Genomic DNA, 7,989 nt, shown 5'->3' with positions numbered 1-7,989 from the left:
ATTGGCATTGTTCCGGGCAACAAGTCAATACGGAATTCCACTTGTCGATCAGGCGGTAATCCAGGAAGATCTTCAGGAAATACTTCCGGATAATCACACACAACTGGAATACTCTACATCACCTTCTTTTCCTTCTTAGCATCGATCACGAATGCTAAGTATGATGTACACCCCTTGGTCAAACATTTCCTGGCTTTCATTAGAGAAATGATTCCAGAATTTACTCTTTGTTTATCTCCATACACCATAAACGATTTCTTCCCTGGCGGGTTTACCTTTACTATCTTCTTCTTGCAAAAAAATTCGGCATCATTGGCGCTAAGCCAATCCATTCCCAACACGATGTCGAAACCGTTAAGTTCGATAGGAAATAATTCCTCATGGAACTTATTCCCATTCAGATCAATTAAGATGTTTTTCATACGACGGCTAACAGGTACAAACTTGCCACTAGCAACTTCGACTAATAAAGCATTATCTAGTCTAACAATAGGCAAAGCTAGTTTTCTACCAAATTCATGCGATATAAAGGAGTAGTTAGCTCCAGAATCAAATAAAATTTGGGCACGCAATGTGTTTACGAGAAAGGTACCTGAAGCGACATCAGTTTCATCTTTAGTGGTTTCCAGTGTCATCTGGAATGCTCTCGCCTTTGGCTTTGGCGGAATGTTGGGTCTAGCTGCCTCCTTCTTCTTCGGGCAGTCCCTCGACATGTGTCCCTCCTCACCACAACCATAGCAAACCTTCTTAGAGAGGGTGAATTCATTGACATAGTGCCCTGACTTTCCACACTTGTAGCATGTGGTCGCTACCTCGCATTTTCCATGATGCTTCTTCTTACATTTGTCGCACCATTTCGCTTCGCCTCCACTTCTCCTCGAACCAGACTTCGAGAACTTGTTTTTCTTATTGGACCCTGAAGTTCCATCGAACTTCCTCTTTTCACCAACTTCTATCCTTTCCAGAACCTTTTCCTTCTGCTGGGCCTCCATATTCTTAGTTGCACGAACAACCGTTTTCAGAGTAATTGCCATCTTGACTGTCGGACCAAAGTCGGCAGGCAGTCCATTAGCAAACCTCTTAATCTTGGAGAGTTCTGTTGGCACTAGGTACGGAAATAACTTCATTTTCTCAGTGAATGCAGTAGCATAGTCGTCTATGCTCATCCTCCCCTTCTTCAAGTTTTGGAACTCATTGTTCAGATCAATCAGATCTATCTCTGAACAATACTGCACTCTTATTTTTTCCAAGAACTCCTCCCATGACATTTTCAGGGCTTCCCCTCGTGGCATAGTATTTGCCAACAACTTCCACCAACTCAATACTCCAGTCTTCAGTTGTCTAACTGCAAAGACAGTCTTTTGTTTGTTGCTACAATCGCAACTTTCAAATACCATCTCCATTTCGGAGATCCAATCCATTATCTCAACAGGCTTTGGGCTCCCAGAAAGACTTGGCGGCTTGGCCCCCAAGAAGTTCTTGTACATTCGCCCACCTTGTTGTTTCTCCTTTCCGGATTGTTCCTTCGTTCTTCTTGAGTCCCAACTTGACTCATAATGCGATTATTGTTCCCTTCCTCCGATTGCTCGGGAATCAATTCAGGTTCCTCAATAGGTATGATAGGTTCGTCCCTATTATTATGCAACATCTGTCGCATCTCCTCCCTTTGTTCGGCTAACGTAGCCCGAATCATTGCTTGCACCCTAGCCATTGTTATTGGTTCTGGTGCTGCTGCTACAACAGGTATTTGCTCAATCACTGGTGGTTGATTCCTGTTTTCATCCGCGTTTCCAACGCCACTCCTTGTTCTCACCATTTTTGATCTACACACCGAATAAGGTGAAATTTAGATCTTCATTTACGATAGATTTCAAATCATCCTTATCACTCCAAAATGATTACATGCTAGTTCTAATATCGTATACATACGCTTAGAATCCTAAACACATAAACCTTCAGATCCGGTTGGCAACAAACTGTAGATCCGAACAAATAATATCATATATGGCAACATATAACATTTAGCACATAAAAGCATTTTAGGCAACTTTCCTAAAAATAAACAAGTGCTCGATTCTAAAATCCAACAGACACACATCTCAAAATTCCACTTAGCATTCTAAGTTTAAGTCTAGAAATCCTACAAATTCCTAGTTTGCTTAAACTAATGCTCTGATACCAACTGTGACATCCCCAAAATCACGGCCAGAAAAGACCGATTTCATTTATGCTTTTTAAAATAATTTCAGAGTAAATCCTTTTGATTTAAAAGTGTTGCGGAATTTGTTCCCAAAACAAAACATGATAAAATAATATTTATCAAAGCATTTCATCAAGAGATGCATTTTCATTATATAATCAAAACTCAGGGTGTCATGTTCCGATACAGACCATAAAGCATAAACGATAACATTACAAGTCATTCAACAAATATATACATATACAAACTTGTAAACAAAACAACTCGATGATTCATCCATCTTACGCCCTTGCGCCACTTCCTGTAATACAAATAAAACTGAGTGGGTCAGGCTTGGGAGCCTGGTGAGCATATAGGGTTTTCAACCCACAATAAATAAATTTTATTTAATTTCACCAACCAATCACTATCCCAATTACCCATTCCCGTTATCCTCACTTTACGTCCCTAAAACAACAGCTATCTCAAGGGACCTAATCTAGGATTTTCATCGGGACGAACATTACTGTTAAGGGGTTTCCTCAACAATAGATATCCTAAAGGCAACCATGAGGGGGATAGAGTACACCGGTGAACACATCGTTCACAACACCTACATGTTATGAACCTGCTAGCATTCCACGAGACTGTCTAGAAGGAGTATGTGGTCGTTATCCATACTCCGTTGAATAACTAGGTCAACAACAACAACATTGAGGCCTCTCATTTGTTTATTACACACCAACTATCTACACATGTTCTACCCAACATATTAATAGATAAAAATATATATTTTTATACATAGTTTAAAACCTATATAGCATTTTCATTCAATATATATTCCACATAACAGATGAGGCACACCCACATAACACGTATTTCATAGAAAATAAACCAGATCTATGAGATAGAAGAGAATGAATATACATTCACACATATAACAACAAAATTATACACATAACACGCATTTCGTATAAAATACTTCATAGTTATGCATTAGAAGAAAGTAACTACACACTCACTTGATCACAAGATGATCGGACAGCACTACGGCTTGCAGAAGAAGTAATCCTCAGTAGATCTGGAAGATCTCCACAAGAATCGAACTTCTCGCGGACAGAGCTTCGGCTCGGGAATCGCACTTCTCGGGATCTTCGGGGCTTCGAAACTTGCTTCGGGGCTCGGGAATATTATCGGGGCTTTGGGGTACTTCTGGCACCCAAAACGAGGTAAAACAGGAGAGAGAAGAGAGAAAAAGAGCAAAAGAACTCGGCAGCCCCGCATCTTATTTATAGGAGGCTAGAGCCTGGCCGTACGCGTCCGAAAACGTCATGGCATTCGTCATCCGAAGAACTCGAGTGCGAGGGATGTCATGCTTCGCTGTACGCTGGGCGTACAGCAGTACGCTGGGCATACCTCGGATTAGCTCGGGGACTCCCCTTCGGATAAGGCCGAATTTTATAATTAAATTTAAATATTAATTATTTAGTAAACTTTGAAAATTCATATATTCTTCATATGAACTCTGTTTTCAACGTTCTTTATATCCACGTGTAGGTGAGACTACGGTCTACAACTTTCGTTTAGACTCCGTCGGCTAATTTTGACTTTATTTTTGTTAATTATTTTTAATAGGCCGGGACATAAAATTTCCGTTATAAATTCATAACTTCTTCATCCGACGTCCGTTCTCGCCTAACTTTTCATCGCTTTGATACTAACAACGAGATCTTCGATTCTCGTTTAGATTGCTTTGGCTAAAAACCGCTCGATCTCAAATCGAGTATTTCGGGCTGCATACCGCTAAGTCGAAACTTCAATAAATCATAACTTCCTCATACGAAGTCAGATTTTGGCGTTCTTTTTATGCACGCTCTCGATTTAACGAACTCTACGACTTTCGATTAGATCACTAAGGCTAAATATCTCTCTAACATAAATTTCACTTTTTACGTCATTCAGCGTTGCCGGTTCTGTCGCGAAACTTCGACAGGTCATAACTTCTTTGTTATAACTCGGATTTCGGCATTCTTTATATCTTTGGAAACCTCGTTTCAACTACTACAACATTATCCAAAGATATCAAGTTTATTTTACAGTTAAATTTTGACGCTTATTTTTATTCTTAATTAATCAAACCACATAATTAAGCAATTAAGCACAAACGGGTTACAAAGGTTAACCTAGACTATTATATCATCATTAATGATAGGCCCAGAAACACAGGCGTTACACTAAGGATCACTGCCGCAGGAGAATCTACTATGGACCTCCGTTAAAGTATCAAAGGCGTTCATTGTAACAGACTCATAAACTGTTTAAAAGTAATGCAACTGGAGCCTTATCTTTTGCGAGATCCCATCAGTTAAGGGACCCTCGTGCTGCGTATACTTGCCTTTTGTAGTATACCTTATTCGCAGCAGCATTCCTATAGTATTATAAAGTACTAGAACTCTGTTAAAAGTTGCACTGTTTTGTTTTGTCTGTAACACTTTTATGTTCAAATCTAGTGTCTTTACTTTCAAGTACGTCCGATATTATCATACGACTTGAGTTCATTTGATCCTCGCAATACCAGTTTCGTATGCACATCTCTTTCTCTGAAATCGCCTTTCTAACGAAGCCGTCATTCCAGAACTCCGAAGTACTCATATATAGAGTACCTCATGTTTCATAGCATACTCGAAGAAACCACAACAAACCTCCCCGAAGTACCACTCGTACAGATGGAGACTGCTCAAGACTACGAGAAATTGCATCATCATGCGAACAAACTTAGAACCCAATACAATTCTGGTAACTAGATCGCCCTACGATCTAACACCCCCCGTGCTGCAAGAACTGTCAGGTCTAACCTAGCGAACTTCTCAGAAATAGAATAAAAAGACCAAGCTCCTCACCTTTGAGGGCTCCAGTCTTATTCTTCAAGAAGACAGACTTTAGCGGATGCGACCATACCAACGCTAATGAACTGGATCCCATCAGAACTCCACAGGTAAACGTGCTTAGGCGAGAGAAGTACTATGATGGGTAACACCTTGGGAAGTCCTCATAGTGCAGACTTAAATAGGACTTCCATTAGAAATCATTACCTTCCGCCTCGCATAGATGAGTTGGTTGATCAACCGCAAGGAACGAAGTGCATTTCAAAAGTGGACCCAAAATCCGAATATCACCGGTTGCGAGTGGTAGTGAAGGATGTTCTGAGGACGATCTTCCAAACTCGATGCGGATGCTACGAGTCCGTAGTGGTATCCTTCGGATAGGATCAATACGCCCGTAGTATTCATGAACTTAATGAATAGGGTACGCCATTCTTACTTGGATCAGTTCGTCAGTTTCCTTGTAAATGACTTACTTATCTACTCTCGTAGTAAGAAGGAAATCATAAAGAGCATCTACAACAAACCATGGAAACATTACGATCAGAGACACTTTACGCGAAAAGTTCTCTAAATATGAGTTTTAGATTTGAAGAGTCGAATTCCTAAGACACATTACCAGTGATGTGCGAATTCTTGAGGACCCTTCCAAAGATCAAAACCATTGAGAATTTGTCAGCACTGAAGACGCTTACGGAATTCGCCAAATTCTAGGTCTCGCTGACCTATTATTGTAGTTCATTCAGAACTCCTCGCGAATTACAGAAACTCTTACGACTTTGACCCAGAAGGGAGTGGCCCTTGACTGGGAAGAGAAGCAAGAAAAAGAAACCTTGGAATTCCAAGTGAGAGACCAAATCCTTTTGGAAGTCTCACTCTGGGAAGGCTTGATACGCTTCGGAAAGCGTGGAAAGCTAAATCCAAGATAGTTAGGGCCTCCGAGATTCTTGCAAGAATCGGCCCTGTAACTCGCAAAGCCAACCTACACCGCAAACTCAGTAACGTACATCTTACCCTTCACATCCCAAACTTGAAAACGTACCTTTCCATTAGGACTCTCGTAATCCCACTCGACGAGATCGAGAGCAACGAGATCCTCGCCTTCGTGGAAGAACCGTAGTGACCATCGATCTAGAGGTCAAGCGGACGAAGCAACGCCGCCTCCCATTAGTGAAAGTTCATTGGGATACCAACCGAGGACCCAAATTCACTTATGAGCGCGAGAACCAATCGATTAGGAAGTTTTCCCACCTCCTTGCTTGATTTTTATACCTACTCCTTTACCTAAATTCTAACTTCGGGATGAAATTCCCTCTAATGGGGGGATGATGTGACAACCCAAAATTTTCCATCCAGTTCAGCAAACATTTCAAACAAAGTCAAACTCATTTTTGCTATCTTTTAGCACATTTGGTGTCCGTTTGAGCAATTATGAGCTTTAACCCTTCAAGAGGTAAACATAGGGTGTATACTCTAAAGTTGTTGTGCATCAATAATGTTCCAAAAACTCCAAGAGTTTGGAGTTTACGGCCCAAATGGAATTTGGACCGCAAACTCCATGGACTATATATATGGCACTTAGCCATTTTTCCTTCATTTTTCCCATTTCAACTAGAGAAACCCAAATTTCTCTCCCACGGATCTTCAAGCTTTCGTTCGGATTGTAAGTACTTCTATCCTAGAGTATGCTAAAGCTTGTTATACTTCCATATATCAAGAAATCATCCAAGAAACACCAAGAACAAGGTGTTTACGGTCCATGATGTTCTTGGACCGTAAACCCTAAAATGGGTGCCAAAGTGTGCCCTAGTCCTTTCTAAGCCTTGGAAACTAGCATAGATCCTTCCCTTGATGAGCTTAGCACTTGAAAAACACCAAAATCATCCAAGAACAAGTGTATACGGTTTGGGAATCTCCTAAAACCATAAACACCCCTAAAGGGTGTTTTGATGCCCGAAACTCCCTTTCTAGCATGACTTATGGACTAGGGACTTGCAAGAATGATCTAAGGACCCCAAATCACGAAATGGAGGGAGTAAACACGAGTTTACTGCCGTAAACTCCCAAGGAATGTTCAAAAACTGTAAACTCCAAAAATAGTACCATTTCGAGCCCTAACCACTTCCTAAGCCCTTGAATCAGCCCTAGAACCTTTCTTTGTGAAGTATGAAGCCTTAAAGCACACATATACACCATTCCCATGAGTTTATGGCCGTAAAATCATGGGGGATATGGTTAAAAAATTGTAAATACACCTAGGTACTACAATTTGAAGAGTAAACTCCAAAGTGAGGTCATACTCTCCTTAGATGCAACCCAATAGCCTTCTAACACTTTTACCAAAGTGTTTTCCTCACATTAGGATGTTTATACATGTTTAATTAGTGTTATAATCACTGGTTATATATATATATATATATATATATATATATATATATATATATATATATATATATATATATATATAGACACACACACACATATGTCTTCATATGTTATTAGGATCATTGTGTGTATCTAAGTCTTCACTTGACACCAAGCCCTTATCCGACACTTCCATCCAATCCGTTCACTACAGGTGAGTTCATACCCCTTAATTAACGCTTTTACATGTTTTTAAATGTTTATAAATGCTTTTTTTTTTGGGGGGGGGGGGGGGGGGGGGAAACGCAAGTTGAATCATGTTTAGTTATTATATCAATCACATGTGATTAATAACTAGCATGCAAATGGATTTACTATACGTTAACTGTTTTACCAAACTGATTTCTTCAAATGAATTTCTTAAATGTTTTTACATGTTTAAAAATCTTTATCAAACTGTCTTACATACTGTAAGTTTCCTTTCAAACTCTGTTACAAATGTGTTTTCAAACAAAGGTTTTCCTTATACTTAATCTGTCTTATCAAACATCATTCTTTCAAATC

The 7,989-nt window shown here is 39.9% G+C and overlaps 1 pseudogene; it reads left to right on the top strand.

Annotated features, from left to right (window-relative positions):
* Positions 1-5,123: 5,123 nt before the first annotated feature.
* LOC145007624 (5S ribosomal RNA) lies at positions 5,124-5,242 on the top strand (annotated as a pseudogene).
* The last annotated feature ends 2,747 nt before the right edge of the window (positions 5,243-7,989 follow it).

Source organism: Lactuca saligna, chromosome 7 (genome assembly GCF_052625555.1).
Source record: "Lactuca saligna cultivar CGN05327 chromosome 7, ASM5262555v1, whole genome shotgun sequence".
Lineage (NCBI taxonomy): Eukaryota > Viridiplantae > Streptophyta > Magnoliopsida > Asterales > Asteraceae > Lactuca > Lactuca saligna.
The sequence above is the reverse complement of the archived record's forward strand: the minus strand, read 5'-3'. Positions and strand labels throughout refer to the sequence as shown.